The following is a 19,476-nucleotide window of genomic DNA, read 5'->3' as shown; positions in this document are numbered from 1 at the left end:
ATATACCACCTACCTAGGCCCCCATAAGCCTAGAAGGTGCCAAATCAATCTACATAACCCTATATGTTGCCCCTTGTCTTTGTAAGAAGTCACTTAGCCCTTTTTGGCAACGATATAGCCCCATAGGCAACACATAGCCCTCTTAGGCAACATCATAGCTCTGTGGGCTTCACATAGCCCTCTTTTGCATCAACATAGCCCTGCAGGCAACACATAGCCCTCTTTGGTGTCAAAATAGCCCCGTAGGCAACACATAACACTCTTTGGCATCAATATAGTCCTATGGGCAACATATAGCCCTCTTTGGCAATAAAATAGTCCTATTAGACAACATCATAGCCCCCATAGGCAGTTCATAGTCCAATAGCTAACCACAATAGCCTCAAGGGCAACAACAAACAATTGAATAGGCTAAAGGCGATCAATTTAGCTATAAACAATATATATGAATAGTCTCCAAGTCGTTCCTAACTTAGGGTCGTTCTTAACAGATTATGAGTCCCTAAAATAAGGGTTTATAACCACTCAATCAGCCAACCACTCACAATTACATCTACAAGATCACCATTATTAACTACCCTATTATATCACTCCCAAGCTCTAAGGAAACATGTCGAACGAAGGGAATAGCCTTAACATACTTTTCCTTTATAATTTATGCTAAAAATACCTCTGTCCGCACCACTATAACACTAAAAAAAAAGGTAAAATCAATCAGTAATTATGGATAAGAATTACTACGACAATTCGACAATCGATACAGATTCCTATCGTAAATTATTATCCAAGACCTAAGGTATCCATTAATGATAAAAGATGGCTCCTACCTTTATTTACACGACCAGATTACTTGAATAAAATCAACCACTGAAAAAACCCTGCTGCCATAACCTCCACAGAGCTAGAGCTACACCGCTCAATTCACCATGAAAACTATACCAAAACGACGAGCTCGCGACGTAGGGCAATTTTCGATAAGGAGCCAAGAAGAGATCATGAACATACAAGGATGAATTGAGGAGTAATTCTCTGATTTTTGTGGGTTGCTTACGAGCTGGAATTAAGAAAAAATGAAAAAGATGCTATCTTATAAGGTTCCACCGACCTAGGGGACCCACCTCACGTGCCTGCTTGTGCAGTCTCGCGAAAACGCGAATATATCTCTATTTTGAAGTCGTATGAATGAACGGTTTGATGCCTTGGAAACTAGACTCGTAGACCTTCGATTTGATGGGTTGTTGGGCCCCATAAATCTTTATAGATTGAGAGAAAACCTCCGAGACATTTGACCCAAATTTTAGAAAAATCTTTAAAAAGGAACTTACAATAACTTTCGCCAACTTTTATTTTGCGACTTACCTAACTTCAAAACTTGAGATACAACCCTTGAACATTTAAAATATGACATACCACATCATTCTTAATTTATTACTCACCCTCTTTGTCTTTCTACGAAGGTAAGAGTTAATTTAGACGTTTCGAAAAGTCGGGGTGTTACATTCACTCAATTTCCCAACTAATCTATATGAATAAAATTCAGTACGTGGATATGATAAGTTATATGTAATGCTACATCTCCTTTTTTTCCAGTTCTTTTTATCCTCACTCATTTCCTCAACTATTCCGTATGATATAAAATTCTTCTCCATTTTTGTTTGCGTCAATGTATTACATCAGTTCCTATTGATTCCATTTCTCAATCTTCTTCTTTTCTTTTTCAATTTATTTAGAAGTCGGTCTCATATAAATATCATAAATTTCAAACAAGAAAGTCATAAATGGTAAGACTCAATCAATTGAAACATTGATAGAATTAAAAAAGATAACTGCAAACTTGTCTAGTGTATTTGAGTTGACTAAGATAGACACAAATAACATAAGTAAAATGTTATTTTCATCCGATTATCCTTATCTTAAGATTGATTCATACAATACAGCTTTGCACATTTTATTCTCTACAATATTTTTATAAAATGAATACTGAAGTTGTGTTTTGTAGCATCAATCGCAATCACACAAGTATTAAGTAGGCTTAGGGATTTGAGATTCCAATTTCAAGTTGACTTAAAATCAATATTATTTATTTATTTTTATAAAAAAATTCACTTCAAATTTTAAATTTTCCAAAAAATAGTATTTTATTTTTGTTACAAAAACAACATATAATTAATTTAGTTAACTTTTAAATTGTTACGATGAAATCAAATTAAAGAAAAATGCCATCCTTACCATCACATGTTGAGTATAAGACGAAAGAGCCTTTGAAGAATAATACCTCAAGAAAAATGATATTCTTACTATCACAAGTTTAAGCAGAAAAGATAATATAGTAAATGAAGTCATGACAACCACCTCCATTGACCTCATAATTGGTGTCTTAAAATCAATTAAGGTAATTTTCACATACAGAAAGAAAATGACAACCCCAAAAAATAGGAAAGGTGCATCTACAACAAACCCTTTCACATCATTGTATAGCTTAAGTGTTGTTTCAGAATAATCTCTCATTGTGAAAGCATTTTTAGGGTCGTTTAAGTAGTTTGACATCAGATAGTTTTCTACTGGTTATTTATGCAATAAGTATTATTATTCCTCAATCACAACCAAGATGAGATCGGCTATATGAATCCTCGTTGATGATGATAATGTTTCATTTAAGCTAATCCTATGATTGTTTATGCAATAAGTATTATTATTCCTCAATCACAACCAAGATGAGATTGGCTATATGAATCCTCGTTGATGATGATGTTTCATTTAAGCTAATCTTATCACTATCAAGTATCAACTATCATATACTCTCTCCATGCCATAATATATTCATCTTAGCAAAAAACAAGTCTGAAAAACAAGCGTCACGTTAGAAATTCAAGACAAAAGTTAATATACTTCTCCTACTATACCTTTACACTACACATAAAGTGACACCCGAAGTTGTCTCAAATTTTTAAAAAGATACTTTAACTATGCGAGTGTCCTATTACCCCACAAAACTGTTAAATACCTTTGTAAATAGACTATTTTGATCCATTTTCTCCCTATGCTTGTTTTCACGCACATGACGTGCGTGAATAAAAAATTTTACTTCCAAAAAACGAATTAAAAAACGTGAAGTGTCAGATCTTTCTTTATTATTTAGTTACTTCTTTTTTAAATACATCATCATCCCCAATTCTTTCTCTTTTTGTTTCTTTCTGTGGCTTAACACTGACCTGTTATTTTGCAGGTGAAGGGTATCAACAAACAACAAAACCAATGAGCTCACTAAAAGTTGGTGATGAAGTCTTACTTCTACTATAGGGAGATGAGTAATTTTCTGCTCATTCACACATTCTGTTGTTAGATCAGCCTTAGGCTCTTAAGAATGTTGCAAATGTATCTCTTACTAAATTCTTTAATTTTGTACCAAAAAGTTGTGTAACACCCTGAAATCTAGTAGGCTAATTAGAGCTAAGTGAGAGGGCTAGGGTAGCACCCCGTATCCAGAAAGGGGGAAATTAAGCAAATTTCAGTAGAGCCCCAGGTGCCACCTACGGCGCCACCTACGGTCCGTAGGTGGGACAACGGGCCGTGGGTCAGGATTCGTTGATGGACGAAAGTCTCTGTCAAGACCACACCCAACCATGACAGACCGTAGGTCCATCCACGGTCCGTCGGCGGGGTCTCGTAGTTGGGCCTTCTGGGACAGTTAAGGCGGTTAAGTTTAGGGGCATAAGGGTCTTTTCTAGTTTTAATTGAATTAAAGTGGTGTCATTTTGCCTATGTCTAAAACACCTATATAAGTATTTTTAACCCCCAAAATCTCCAATTCAAGTCATTCACTCAAAATCCCAAAAGAATTCCCAAAACTCCTCTCAAATATTCTCTCTCTAGAAGTTGGAAGAAGAATGAAGAAATTGAAGCTAAGGTTAAGTCAAGTCTCCAATATTCAAGATTGTGAGGGATTTGTAATCAAAGTATGATGGATTTTCATTTATGGGATCCTTCCTCCCATAGAGTCCCCTAGAATTCCACAATTTGAAGAAGAATTTCCCCAATTTTAGTTAGGGTTTCTTCCAATGTTGTGGGTTATGTTGAATGTTGATCCAATTGAGTGGATTACGATTGTTTATGATTGAATTAATAGGACTACATGTTTTTAGGATGAAATTACATGTACCCGTGCCTATTCCATGATTTGACCTAGAATTGATATTATTGGGTTGATGCCTTGAAGGGAAACTTTATGGGTTTTGATATATCCTTATAGGATTGATGAATTATGACTAGAATTGCTTGAGATAGAAGCATATATGATGAATATGATTTTCATCACTTGATAATAAAGCTTAGATGATGATCATGAGGATTAGGGCTTTGAGAGTAAAGCTTATGGTATGAATTGTTGGTAATTGGTGTTATTGTTGAGGAATGGATATTTCCCACATGAATTGCTTAAGTATGAATGTATGAATGTGAAAGGTTTACTCACAAAAATGATTCTAGGTTGAAAGAAGTACTCACATAAAATGAATCTAGACTAAAAGCTTATGTAATAGATGAGGCTAGAGGTGATTACCCTTGACCTCCATATGAAAGGATGTGAGGTGATTCCCATACTCCTTAGAATTGAACAAGAGGTGAGTCCCCACGTTCTTACTATGATGAATGTACGTGGAGGCGAGTACTTATGCTCCTTATGAAATGATGTGGAGGCGAGTACCCGTGTCATATGATGAGATTGTGGAGGCGAGTACCCACGATCTAAAAGTAAGTAAGACAAGAGGCGGATACCCATTAGCCTTTGTAAGCTAGACATTGAGGTGAATCCCCATGTCTTTAAAAGTAAGTGTGAATAATATAATTATGCTATGTGGATGATGTGATTGGAGTGTTGCTAGATATGTCTTCCTTGATGTGAGCTTGACTAGAGGCGGATGACCTAAGTCTTGGCTAAGGTTAAGTGAGGCTACTTAAGGAATTATTCCTCTTTTATTATGATGTTTATTATGTCTTGATGATGCTTATGCTTTATGTCTTATGTTAACTAATGCTTATGTTATGTTGTTTATGCTAGCCATCATATTTAGTACTTGATTGTACTAACACATACTCTTGCCTATATTCTTGTCAAATATAGGATCCGGTGATATAGATTCTGACACTCGTGGCTAGCTTCGTTGTTGATCAAGGAAGTGAAGATTTGGTGAGTCCTCATTGTGTTCGAGGATGTGATCATCACTTTATTTTATTCTTTTCCTTTATGTCTTGGACTATTGTATGGGTTGTGTCCCAAGACTTTATTCATGTTGTTGATGGTTTGAGACAATGTTGTTAGACTTCCGCTCGTTTTATAAAAGATTTTGATTGTATTGAAAAGATTTACATTCTCGCACCTTTTCTAATACTTTATGTTATGATATACTAAGTGGCTTGTATGAAGCCTCTCAAGGTATTATACGTGTTGTTACATCTAGGGGGAACCCATGGGTCGTGACAAACTTAGTAATCAGAGCACAAAGTTTAGAATGGTTCCAGGATGTCTCAAGCCATGTCTAGTATAGTATTGTCCATAAGTGTGAAGCGCGCCACATTTATGAATGAGAAGCTATTAGATGTTTAGGAAACTTCATTTTTTCACTTCTCTAAGTTGTGCCATGGAGTTTAATTCTATAAATATTTCTCCCAATCTTTACCCAACGGTTTTCAAGAAATGAATACTAGAAGGGTTAATACTAGAAGGATGGAGGGAGGCAATTTTGATCAAAAGGTTCCTTCTCAAGTTCCTCCCCAAGCTCTGATTGACCCATTGAATGAGAATGTAACAAATATGGAGTTTAGGTCGGCTTTCCAAGTGTTGGCTCAAGTTGTGACTGCTCAAGCTAATAGAGAGGTGGTAGCCCCCATGAACCCAAATGTGGGTACGATGGCGACAAGGGTGAGGGATTTTATAAGGATGAACCCTCCCGAATTTTATGGCTCCAACGTTGAGGAAGACCCTCAAGAGTTTATCGACAAGGTCTACAAAATACTTGCTATCTTGGGAGTGACTCCAATAAAGAAGGTGGAATTATCCACTTACCAACTCAAAGGGGTTGCACATATTTAGTTCAATTAGTGGAAAGAGGCAAAGCCGGTGGAAGCGGGTCCCATAGAATCAGAAAGGTTTGAAAGTGCTTTTCTTGACCAATTTTTCCCTCTTGAGATGAGAGAGGCAAAGGTACTTGAGTTCATTAACCTTAGGCAAGGAAATATGAGTGTAAAGGAATACTCTTTGAGGTTCACTCAACTATCCAAGTATGCTCCTTCCATTGTGGTGGATCATAGGGCCAAGATGAGTAAGTTTGTGTCGGGTGTGTCCGATATGTTAGTCAAAGAGTGCTGCACCGCTATGCTTGTCCATGATAGGGAAATTTCTCATCTTATGGTGCATGCCCAACAAATTGAGGAAGAAATGCTCAATGAAAGATTTAGAGAGGCAAAGAGAGCAAGAGTGGATGATGGTAACTATTCACATTCTAGGTCCGATGGACGGGTCATTTAAGGCTCTTGCAAAAGTTCTCCGGGTAAGGTTCTTCAAATCCCTCCTTCAAGACCTAATAATGAGAGGGTGTCTAACCCAAAACCTCAAGGTGATGGTAATAGGCCTTCAATGCCTACTTGTGCTAAATATGGGAGAAATCATAAAGGGAAGTGTCTAACGGGTTCTAATGCTTGCTTTGGATGTGGGAAAATGGATCACAAAATAAGGAATTGTCCTTCGGTTGCTAAGAATGAAGGAGATGTTCGTCGTAGGGCTCAACCCTACCCTTCATCCGGTCTGAGTGGTTCAGGTGGAAGTGCTCCTAAGCAAAACCGTTTCTATGCTCTCCAAACTAGAGGTGATCAAGAAAGTTCCCTAGACGTGGTGACTGGTATGCTAAAAGTTTTCCAAATAGATGTGTATGATTTTCTTAATCTAGGTGATATGTTGTCCTTTGTGACTCCTTATGTAGCTATGAGATATATATGCTTCCCGATGTGTTGTTAGAACCTTTTTCTGTCTTTACCCCTGTTGGTGACTCTGTGGTGGCTAAGAGAGTCTATAGGAGATGTCCCGTTTCTTTATCCCATAGAGTTACTTTAGTAGATTTGGTAGAGATTGACGTGATAGATTTTGATGCCATACTTGGGATGGATTGACTACATTCCTGTTATGCCTCTATCGATTGTAGAACTTGGGTAGTCAAATTTCAATTCCCAAATGAGCCTATCCTAGAGTGGAAGGGGGGAAACTCTATGCCTAAAGGTCAATTTGTTTCTTACCTAAAAGCTAGGAAAATGATTTCAAAGGGTTGTATCTACCATATAGTGAGGGTAAGGGATGTGGAGTTTGAAACTCCTACTCTGGAGTCTATTTTGGTTGTAAAAGAGTTTCCAAAAGTTTTCCCCGAAGATTTGCCTGGTATTCTGCCTGAAAGGGAAGTAGACTTCGGGATTGACCTACTCTCTGATACCCAACCTATCTCTATTCCTCCTTATAGAATGGCTCCGATGAAACTTAAGGAGTTGAAGGAATAATTAAAGGACTTATTGGATAAGGGTTTCATCCGACCGATTATCTCTCCATGGGGTGCTCCGGTATTGTTTGTTAGGAAGAAAGATGACTCACTCCGTATGTGTATTGATTATTGGCAATTGAACAAAGTAACCATCAAGAACAAGTATCCTCTTCCGAGAATAGATGACTTATTTGATCAACTTCAAGGGGAAAGTTATTTCTCTAAAATTGATCTCCGGTCGGGTTATCACCAATTGAGGGTGAAAGAGGAAGATATTCTGAGAATGGCTTTTAGAACCCGATATGCTCATTATGAGTTTTTGGTAATGTCGTTTGGGTTGACTAATGCTCCAGCGACATTTATGGACTTGATGAATAGGGTGTTTAAACAATACCTTGATATGTTCGTAATTGTGTTCATAAATGATATCTTGATTTATTCAAGAAGCGAGGATGAGCTTATGGATCATTTGAGGATTGTATTGCAAATCCTTAAAGGCCAACAACTTTATGCAAAGTTTAGTAAATGTGAATTTTGGTTAAGGTCCGTACCCTTCTTAGGCCATATTGTTTCAAGCAAGGGTATTGAAGTGGATCCGATTAAGACAAAAGCGGTCAAGAGTTGGCCTAGACCTTTATCACCGACATATATTAGAAGTTTCTTGGGTTTGGCCGATTATTATAGAAGGTTTGTTGAGGGGTTTACCTCCATTGCGTCTCCTTTGACGACTTTGACTCAAAAAAAGGCCAAGTTTATATGGTCGAATGCTTGTGAGAAAAGTTTCCAAGAGTTGAAAGATAGACTTACTTCCGCTACGGTTTTGACCTTACCACAACGTACAAATGGCTTTGTGGTATATTGTGATGCCTCTAGAGTGGGGTTGGGATGTGTGCTTATGCAAAACGTTAAGGTGATTGCCTTTGCTTCAAGGCAAATAAAAGTTTATTAGAAGAACTATCCCACCCATGACCTTGAATTAGCGGCGGTGGTATGTGCCTTAAAGATTTGGAGGCATTATTTTTATGGGGTCCATATTGATGTTTTCACCGATTATTAGAGTTTACAATATGTGTTTACCCAAAAGGACTTGAATCTTCGCCAAAGAAGGCTGCTCGAATTATTAAAGGACTATGATATGAATGTCCTATATTACCCCGAAAAGGTGAATGTAGTAGCGGATGCTCTTAGTCGACTATCGATGGGTAGTGTTGCACATGTAGATGATGATAGATAAGAGTTGGCCCGAGATGTCCATAGGTTGGCCCGATTAAGTGTTCGATTGGTAGACTCCGCCAAGGGTGGGGTTATGGTTCATACAGGGTCAGAATCATCTTTTGTAGCCGATGTTAAAGCAAAGCAATGTCTTGATCCGACTTTGGTAGAATTGAAAGAAGCGGTGCTTAGAAAGTCCATTGAGGCTTTCTCCCAAGGGGGAAATGGTGTCCTTAGATATCAAAGTCGGTTATGTGTTCCATATGTGAATGACTTAAGGGAGCAAATTTTGTCTGAGGCCCATAGTTCTTGGTATTCTATTTACCCGGGAGCCACTAAGATGTACTGTGACTTGTGGGAGGTCTATTGGTGGAATGGGATGAAGAAGGATATTACAGGATTTGTGGCCAAATGTCCCAATTGCCAACAAGTGAAGGTTGAGCATCAGAAACCGAGAGGTTTATCCCAAGATATTAACATTCCTACTTGTAAGTGGGAAGATTTGAATATGAACTTCATAGTAGGGTTGCCACGAACTCGGCACCAATATGATTCAATTTGGGTTATAGTAGATCGAATGACGAAGTCGGCCCATTTCATTCCCGTCAAGGTTTCCTATACGACGGAAGATTATGCTAAGCTATATTTGAGAGAGATGGTGAGGTTGCATGGAGTGCCCTTGTCCATTATCTCCAATAGAGGTACTCAGTTTACTTCACAGTTTTGAAAGTCTTTCCAAAAGGTTCTTGGCACTAAAGTCAAGCGTAGTACGACTTTTCACCCCCAAACTAATGGGCAAGCAAAAAGAACAATCCAAACATTGGAAGACATGTTGAGGGCTTGCGCGATTGATTTCAAGGGAAATTGGGATGACTATTTGCCTTTGATTGAGTTTGCCTATAATAATAACTACCATTCTAGTATTGGTTTGACTCCATTTGAGGCTCTTTATGGTAGGAGGTGTAGATCTCCTATAAGATGGTTTGAGATTGCTTTGATAGGACATGAGTTAGTTCATGAGGCTATTGAGAAAGTTTGACTTATTAGAGACAGGTTGAGAACCGCCCAAAATCGACAAAAGTTTTATGCCGATGTTAGAAGAAGAGTCCTTGAATTTGATTTGCTTGATTGGGTTTATTTGAAAATCTTACCCATGAAGGGTGTAATGAGGTTTGGTATGAAAGGGAAACTTATCCCTGTTTTGTAGGCCCATATCAAATTTTGAGGCGTGTCGGTAAGGTTGCATATGAGCTTGATTTGCCAAATGAGTTGGCATCGGTGCATTCAGTTTTCCATGTCTCTATGTTTAACAAATGTGTTGCGGATCCGACATCCATAATTCCCCTAGGAGGGTTAGAAGTGAAGGAGAACCTTTCGTGTGAAGAAGTTTCGGTTGAGATCTTGGACCGGCAAGTTAAGAAGTTGAGGAATAAGATGTTGTTTCCGTTAAGGTGTTATGGAGAAACCACCTAGTTGAGGGTGCTACTTGGGAGGCTGAGGCCGATATGATGTCCCGATATCCTCATCTTTCTCCTCCTATTCTAGCTTGAGGTAATGAGTTCCTCTTGGTTTGTTTATGTTTGAATGCATGTGTGCTTTATATGTTTCCATGATTTCCTTAGATTTGCATGTTCAATAAAAAGCTTAAGTTTTGAAAGAAAATGGCTTTTGTGCATTATTTTCCTCATGTGTTGAGTATTGAGTATAAGTTGCTTATAGACTTCATGAGATGAGTTCTAGAACATGCCTTGACTTGGAGTGGAGATCCCCTCCTTGAATTTGTGCTTTTTAAGATTGAATTGCATATGAGCTCCATGAGATTGTGTAGAGCATTGCTTTTGAGTTTGGAGATGGTAGTACCTCCTAAAAAATAAGAAATTAGAAAATATCATGCATATTGGGTTGTTAGATGTAGTTCCTACTTCCTTATGGTGCATTGAGTACGTTTAGCTTGGAGATGAAGTTCCTCCTTGGTTGTGTGCATTTATGAGTTGCATGCATGATGGGCTACTAGTCTTAAGTCTTTTCATTTCGAAACGTGTTTAGAATCTCATTCGAGGACGAATGATCCCAATGGGGGGATAATGTAACACTCTGAAATCTAGTAGGCTAATTAGAGCTAAGTGAGAGGGCTAGGGTAGCACCCCATATCCAACAAGGGGGAATTAAGCAAATTTAAGTAGAGCCCCAGGTGCCATCCAAGGTGCAACCTACGGTCCGTAGGTGGTACCACGAGCCGTGGGTCAGGAGTCATCGATGGGCAAAAGTCTCTGTCAAGACCATGCCCAACCAGGATTGGACCGTAGGTCCATCCACGGTCCGTCGGCGGGGTCTCGTGGTTAGGCCTTCTGGGACAGTTGAGGCGGTTAAGTTTAGGGGCATAAGGGTCTTTTTCGATTTTAATTAAATTGAAGTGGTTTTATTTTGCCTAAGTCTAAAACACCTATATAAGTATTTTTAACCCCCAAAATCCCCAATTCAAGTCATTCTCTCAAAATCCCAAAAGAATTCCCAAATTTCCTCTCAAATATTCTCTTTCTAGAAGTTGGAAGAAGAATGAAGAAATTGAAGCTAAGGTCAAGTAAAGTCTCCAATCTTCAAGCTTGTGAGGGATTTGTAATCAAGGTATGATGGCTTTTAATCCATGAAATCCTTCCTCCCATGGAGTCCCCTAGAATTCCACAATTTGAAGAAGAATTTCCCCAACTTTAGTTAGGGTTTCTTCCAATGTTGTGGGTTATGTTGAATGTTGATCTGATTGAGTGGATTATGATTGTTTATGATTGAATTGATAGGATTACATGTTTTTAGGATGAAATTACATGTACCCGTGCCTATTCCATGATTTGACCTAGAATTGATATAATTGGGTTGATTCCTTGAAGGGACAATTTATGTGTTTTGATATCTCCTTATAGGATTGATGAATTATGACTAGAATTCCTTGAGATTGAAGCATATATGATGAATATGATGTTAATTGCTTGAGAATAAAGCTTAGATTATGATCATGAGGAATAGGGCTTTGAGAGTAAAGCTTATTATATGAATTGTTGGTAATTGATGTTATAGTTGAGGAAGGGATACTTCCCACATGAATTGCTTAAGTATGAATGTATGAATGTGAAAGGTTTACTCACAAGAATGATTCTAGGTTGAAAGGAGTGCTCACCTAAAATGAATCTAGACTAAAAGCTTATGTAATTGATGAGTTTAGAGGCGATTACCCTTGACCTCCATATGAAAGGATGTGAGGTGATTCCCATAATCCTTAGAATTTGACAAGAGGTAAGTCCCCACGTTCTTACTATGATGAATGGACATGGTGGCGAGTACCCGTGTCATATGATGAGATTGTGGAGGCGAGTACCTGCGATTTAAAAGTAAGTGAGGCAAGAGGCGAATACCCATTAGCCTTTGTAAGCTAGGCATTGAGGCGAATCCCCATGTCTTTAAAAGTAAGTATGAATAATGTAATTATTCTATAAGGATGATCTGATTGGAGTGTTGCTAGATATGCCTTCCATGATGTGAGCTTGAGTAGAGGTGGATAACCCAAGTCTTGGCTAAGGTTAAGTGAGGCTACTTAAGGAAGTGTTCCTCTTTTATTATGATGTTTATTATGTCTTGATGATGCTTATGCCTTATGTATTATGTTGACTAATGCTTGTGTTATGTTGTTTATGCTATCCATCATATTTAGTAATTGATTGTATTTACGCATACTCTTGCCTACATTCTTGTCAAATGTAGGATCCGGCGATATAGATTCTCACACTCGCCACTAGCTTTGTTGTTGATCAAGGAAGTGAAGATTTGGTGAGCCCTCATTGTGTTCGAGGATGTGATCATCAATTTTTTTTATGCTTTTCCTTTATGTCTTGGACTATTGTATGGGCTTTGACCCAAAACTTTATTCATGTTGTTAGATGGTTTGAGACAATGTTGTTAGACTTCCGCTGGTTTATAAAAGACTTTGATTTTATTGAAAAGATTTAAATTCCCTCACCTTTTCTATTACTTATGTTATGATATGCTAAGTGGCTTGTATGAGGCCTCTTGGGGTCTTATGCGCCTTGTTACATCTAGGGGTACCCTTGGGTCGTGACAAGTTGTCAAATAAAACAAGCTCCCCACGTCCTAACATCCCAATAGTAAAATCCCATTCAAAATGGAAGAAGGAATCATAATCGAAGAGCATTCCGGCGATGGAGCTCCGGCAAAATTTTCATGCAACGAGCAATGCTAAAACGAGCACCATAATGAACTTAACACAACACAAAAAAAACCCCAATCGATAAGCTTCCTAACGGTTCGAATTTGCAAATTAGGGTTAAGAATAAGCATATTGGGGAATTCTTAGGCGAAGAAATTCAGATTCAATTTTTGGATAATTTTCAAAGCCACCAGGTTCATGATTCTTGAGGCCAATAGAAGTTTGAATCAAGTTCATACTATTGAAGTTGCAAGCTCAATGTTTCGGGTCGGGTTAAACCTGTATTTTCTTAATATTAAATTGAAATAATTAATTAAAAGAGAGTGTGCATCACACATATATTCAAAATCTGAGATTGATGAGGAAACAGGGTAAATTGGTCTATTTACAAAGATATTTAAAAGTTTTGTGGGGTAATGGGACACCCACATAGTTAAAGCGTTTTTTTTTAAATTTGAGATAACTTCAGGTGTCATTTTTTGTCGTTTCTCATTTCTTAACGAATATTTTAGGCGTTTTGGAGAAACAAATGGAAAAAACAGGTCGGGACTGCTAGGAACTACCCTGAATTAGCATAAAATATTGTTAACTTTGACTCAATCTTTATATAAACAGGGAAAGCAAAATGAAAATTTAAAAGGTTACCTACCTCTCTTAATATCATCCTCTGAATAATAAAAAAAGTAACCTTATAGGGATTCAATATTTCATGTCATACATACTTTTGTACTAATTGCCACCAAACTACTGTTGACTTCACATTAGAGTTGTGCATTTTTAAAACCTTATAAATTTTAAGCATGCCTCAATAAAATAAATAATAAATATAGTCGTACGGATTCAATCTTGTACAATTCCTTGCCACTATGCTATGGGTCTCCATTAGTTTTGAGGGTGTCCAAAATAATATATATACCAATATAAAGAAGATTTGACTTGAAGAATGTCCCACTGGACACCCGGACACCACCGTACATAGCTCCGCCCCTGGACTAGATGTATCATTCACTTCATTGGTTAAAGTGAAGACTATGCTATCTTCACTGGAAGTTGAATCTCCATCTTCTTCGTTGATCTTAAGTTGCTTTTCTAGAAATTCATCTGCTATTGACGAGCAATTTTTGATATAGTGAATTGATTCATTCTGTATCAAAGCGAACAAACATAGAGGGAATCAATACAATGTAACAAATATAGAGGTGAAATAGATATAGCCGATACTCTTGATGTGTGTAATATATAAATTTTTAATACTCCAATTTATGAAATTTTATGGATAAGAATGTATCTATTTATTATGACACTTAATATGATGACTTTTGGAGTGATTTCTCAACCTATAAATAGGGTTGTTCATTCACCATTGTAAAACACATTATGTACGCTAAGAAAAAATGGCGTGAATTCTTTGAGATTTAAGAGCCCGTTTAATACGAGGGATAAATCATAATTAATTTTCGAATAATTACAGGATGAGTTTATGTCAAATAGCTTATCTCCAGATTAGTTATCCTAAAATTGTATTATTACTTTTATTCTAATTTAAGGTGGAATAACAATTAAGAGCTTCTGATTTGAAAAGGCAGGAATCAACTTGTTTTGCATCAATGAGACTTTGAGGGACGTCTTCCCTTTCCCTTATCAAGCAAGTCACACTTAATCGCTCTTGATGTCATCTTGATAGCTGCGATTGAATGTCTCATCATAGTCTATACCCTATTGCTGGTTGTAGCCTTTGGCTACCAAAATGAGACTATGTATGCAAAGATAAATGTAGCAACCAAACATTTATCTTCGCATACATAGTCTCACCTACAAAGATAACCTGGTGAAACAAAAAAACAGGCAAGGTAAATGCAGTGTCAAAGGTAAGTCAGGGAATCAATCTCGATATTGCAGGGTTGATAAGAAAACACAAAAAGCACCCAGAACCTGAATGCATATTCTCATTTTCATCCCCCACACATAACTATAGTTCTCTATACTGAATGATAAAAACAAATTGAAATATCTAATCAACATCCATAATGCAAAAAAAATAAATCAATTTGAAGCCCCATTAAAGGCTAAAGAGATGAACTATGCACAAAAAGATGGAAAAATTTTCAAACATAGTAGAGCATTTCCAGGACATCTGAACAAGATAACATGACAAGACTCCCTAGCCACTTAATCACCATAAATGCAGAACATCAGTTAAAGCCAAATACCAAAACTGCCTTCATCTAGCAATTTATTAGATATAAAGACGGGAGAGAAAATCACCTAATTTTGTAGTAGTTGACAAGATCTACACCATAATGGAGAACCAGAAGCACCTCAAAAGAATAGTGTTCTTACAACAAGTGGCGGACTAAATTTTTTTATCAAGTGGGTTCAACGGTGGGAATCGAACACGCGAACCCGTGAAGCATCAATCATATTCTACCCACTTTGTTGCTAGGCTACGTGTTACTATTGGTTTAAGTGGGGTCAAATTAATTATATACAGTATTTTGTTTCAAAAAAATAGATTGAATATATATGTATATACGATGTATTTTTTCGATAAAGTGGGTTCATTTGAACCCACTTGCAACCAAGTAGGTCCACCCCTGGTTACAACTAAAGACAAACTACAGTACCTAACTTTATTAGATCCACGTGCACTTCATTCATCAAAAATCAAGCCGTGAAGAACAACAGAAAGACCAAAAGTAAGAGGCACATTGTAACTATTAATTATTGCATTTGAGTCCAAAAAGTACAAAATTGTGATTGATAAAAGCTCATGTGAATTTGAAGAACTTATGAAAGAAAGTAAAGCAACATGTATGATTAGAAGTAGAATTGTATAAGTACCCAATTAAGTTACCTTTAAAATACATCTGTCTTGGGGAACCTCCAATAAATATTGAACCTCTGGACTCTCTAAAAGGTGCTATTATAGCAAGAAATAGAACCGGTAAGAGAAAGTGCATTCGAAATCTGAGTCGCCCACTCATGCATCCATAACCACACAGACCAAGCCTGGGTAAGAACCTCCATAAATGAGACCAGTAGTATAATAAATAGAAACATTGGAGGGTATTAACTTAAAAAAAGAAAGATGATGAAGCAACACATCCAAACAGATGCCCCTGTGCATTGCTCAAATTTCCAGAACACATCACTTTTCCCAAATAATAACAAGAGAATGTATGAACAAATGTACCTGCAGACCTCAAAAATAACTCCAAACACGTTCGAGCAGTGCTAAATTCCATACCTTCGCCCAAACAGATATATAATTATCAAGCAGAGCAGAAATAATCACATGACTAAATCACTCACCGAAAATAACACTTATAACTTCCAAGTTCCAACACATGAAATCATGATGAGTACCCAAACGATTCCACTAAAACCAACCGACCAATTGCAAATGGGTAACCAACATCCCACAATGCAGAGGAAAAATACATCATATCCCCTTAGAAGGAAGACGTATAAACTACACACCCGAAGGAAAATAAAAAAGTTGAAGCTCAGAACCACCACCAGGGGAAACCAAAGACAATAGGGATTGTATTATGTTATTTGTGTTGAGAAGTCTGATTTGTTACATTGGTGCTTTCATCCATCGGACTCCAACAACGACGATTTTTCTACCTAGATTCACCAGCGACGGGAACCAGAGAGCTAGATTTTTTGGGCCGAGTTGTACTTCACAAACCTTGGCTTCGACGAAAATGACTGGCTTCCACTTCCTTCATTATACCTTGATGAAAGCTTATTTCACAACAAGCTAATTTTGGATTGGAAGCATTTCAAGGGTAAATTTGCTCAGCAGTTTCAACAACAATGCAATTGGGACGTCTAGCTAATTCATCACAAGTTCATTTCTGACAACGTTAATTCTTGTCTCTATAGTTTCAAATTCAGCTGTGGTGTCTCCCAGTCATTTTCCAGCATCATCTGCCCTTGATTCTGCCTATCAAACTGGCAACTCAAAGGCGGCCTATCTGCTTGATAAATTGTAGAGACGTATAAAAATGTGGATTCCTTGGCATTGAATACTGGAAGTACAAATGTTTCCCAACCCACAATAATTAAAAACAAGAATCTGAACACCCAAAGGACGCAGAAAAAAGGTAAAGCACAAAACCACAAAATCTTGATTGAATAAACAACCTTAAGAATTAACCCAATTTAATATATTTCTATTATATCTCCTTATAACACAATCTTGATCCTAAAAAATCACTGGTTATCCACAGAAAGAAAGACCAAGAATCAGTTTCAAAAACATATTCGAACAAACAACAAGATGAAACAGAAGAATACCTGCAATTCTTGAAGTAGAGAGCCACAAGTAGTAGTGGAAAAGAGACCGATTATTGGCACGTGCCACTAAAGTCACACTCCCTTATGATCAATTCAAAATATTTCTATCATGTTTCCCACCCCACCGCACAGCAATTAAAAACAAGAATCTGAAAACAACTCGACAACCTCAACTCTTACTCAGAAAGAAAAAGAGGAAAACCCCAAAATCTAACCCAATTTAATATATTTCTATCTCCAATCTTGATCCGAAAAAAATCACTGGGCACCCAAAAACAAAAGCATTTGAACAAACAAGAAGATGAAACAAAAACATACCTGCAATTCTTGAAGTAGTAGTAGCTGATGAGGAAACACTAATCGACATTGTTAGTTTTTCAAATCATCAAACGTAATTAAAGAAGAAGAAGGAAAAAAAAAGAAAAAAAGGGAAAATTATATATAATAGCAAACTATTAATTCAAATTAAATGCTATAAATATACATTGATTTAATTGTACCCTATAGCAAACTATTGCTATTTTCGCCACTCTCCCTGGTGGAATCTCGCTTGCCACTCTCGTTTAGTGGCAGTCTCGCTCGCCTCTCTTGCTTTTATACAAACACAAATGTATAAAATGCGTTTGTGTTTGTATAAAGCGAGAGGAAATTGTATATATACATATATTTTTGTTCCCCTCTCCCAGATCTCGCTCGCCACTCTCCCAAATCTAGCTCGCCACCCTCGCCTCTCTCGCTTATACAAACAGAAATGAAATGTATAAATTGCGCTTCTGTTTGTATAAAGCGAGAGAAAATTATATATATACATGCAAATACATATATTTTCGTCCTATACACTTATAATTATACAATACAAATATTTCCCTTGCCCAGTTTTCTTTTGCCTTTCTCTCTTTCTCGTTTTATACATACACAAATTATACAATTGATCTTTTGTATACAACTGCTTTCTTTTGTATATGTATAGCGAATTATACATCTGCTTTCTTTGTATATGTATAGCGAATTATACATCTGCTTTCTTTGTATATGTATAGCGAATTATACAACTGTTTTTTTTGTATATGTATAGCGAATTATACATATATATGTTTGCTATGGAGCACAATTATGCAAATTTTGCTATAGCATACAAATATGAATTTTGTGTAACGTGCCTTGGGGCTTGGGCTGAAGAAGAAAGAAGAAAAGAGAAGCTGACGAGAACGACAGTCTGTGGAAAATTTGAGTCTTTTAATTAATTAAATCTTTCCTTATATAGAATGTCTAAAGAATTATATTAGTAAATACTCCATCTGTCGCTAATTATTTGTCTACTTTTTCTTTTTTAGTTGTCCCTAATTACTTGTCCATTTTGACAAATCAAGAAAGAACAAACTTTTTGTACCTATTATACCCTCAATTAATTACTTTGAAAAAAATAATTTTTTTTGAAAATCTTAAGTTTTTAATTCATCGGCTTCATAATTAATAGGGGTAAAATGGTAAACTGACTGTGTCAATCATTATTTCCTTAATAGGTGTGTCAATTCAAAAATGGACAAGTAATTAGGGACAAAGGAAGTATCACTTAATTTAGGAAAAATCCCTTATTTAATACTCCCTCCGTCCACTTTTATTTGTCATGTTGTGCTTTTTGAAAGTCAATTTGACTTATTTTCAAAGTTAAATTAGATTACATTAATTCGATTTTTTAAACAAAAAATTTAGATATTCAAAAACTATACGAAAAGTACTATACATTGCAATTTTTTACATATCAATATGATGAAAAAATATATCCTAAAATGTTAGTCAAAGTTTTTATAGTTTGACAATTAATAGTGAACGGAGGGAGTACTACTATTCTAATCCTAATTTAGGAAATATCCCTTATTTAATACTACTACCTAATCCTAATTTAGGAAATATCCCTTATTTAATACTACTATCCTAATCCTAATTTAGGAAATATCCCTTATTTAATACTACTATCCTGATCCTAATCTAGGAAATATCCCTTCTTTAAAGTTATATATATTATATTTATTTTTATATTATTAATAATAAAGGGAATAAATTGGTGGTGGATTCCTTACTTATTTTTTTTCTTATTTTTTTTTTGTTTTCCACGCTCCTATCAGGATTTTCTCCATATCTACGGCTCGAACCCGAGACCTTTGTTAAGGGTGAAACAGTCGCATCACTACACCACAATCCATGTTGGTAGCGGATTTTTTA

The 19,476-nt window shown here is 36.6% G+C and overlaps 1 pseudogene; it reads left to right on the top strand.

Annotated features, from left to right (window-relative positions):
* Positions 1–6,232: 6,232 nt before the first annotated feature.
* The window catches only part of LOC125834310 (pentatricopeptide repeat-containing protein At2g36730-like), a 28,622-nt pseudogene continuing 15,378 nt past the window's right edge, over positions 6,233–19,476 (top strand).

This window comes from Solanum verrucosum, unplaced genomic scaffold (assembly GCF_900185275.1).
Source record: "Solanum verrucosum unplaced genomic scaffold, falcon-dt-bn FXZP01000178.1, whole genome shotgun sequence".
In the NCBI taxonomy this organism is placed as follows: domain Eukaryota; kingdom Viridiplantae; phylum Streptophyta; class Magnoliopsida; order Solanales; family Solanaceae; genus Solanum; species Solanum verrucosum.
The sequence above is the reverse complement of the archived record's forward strand: the minus strand, read 5'-3'. Positions and strand labels throughout refer to the sequence as shown.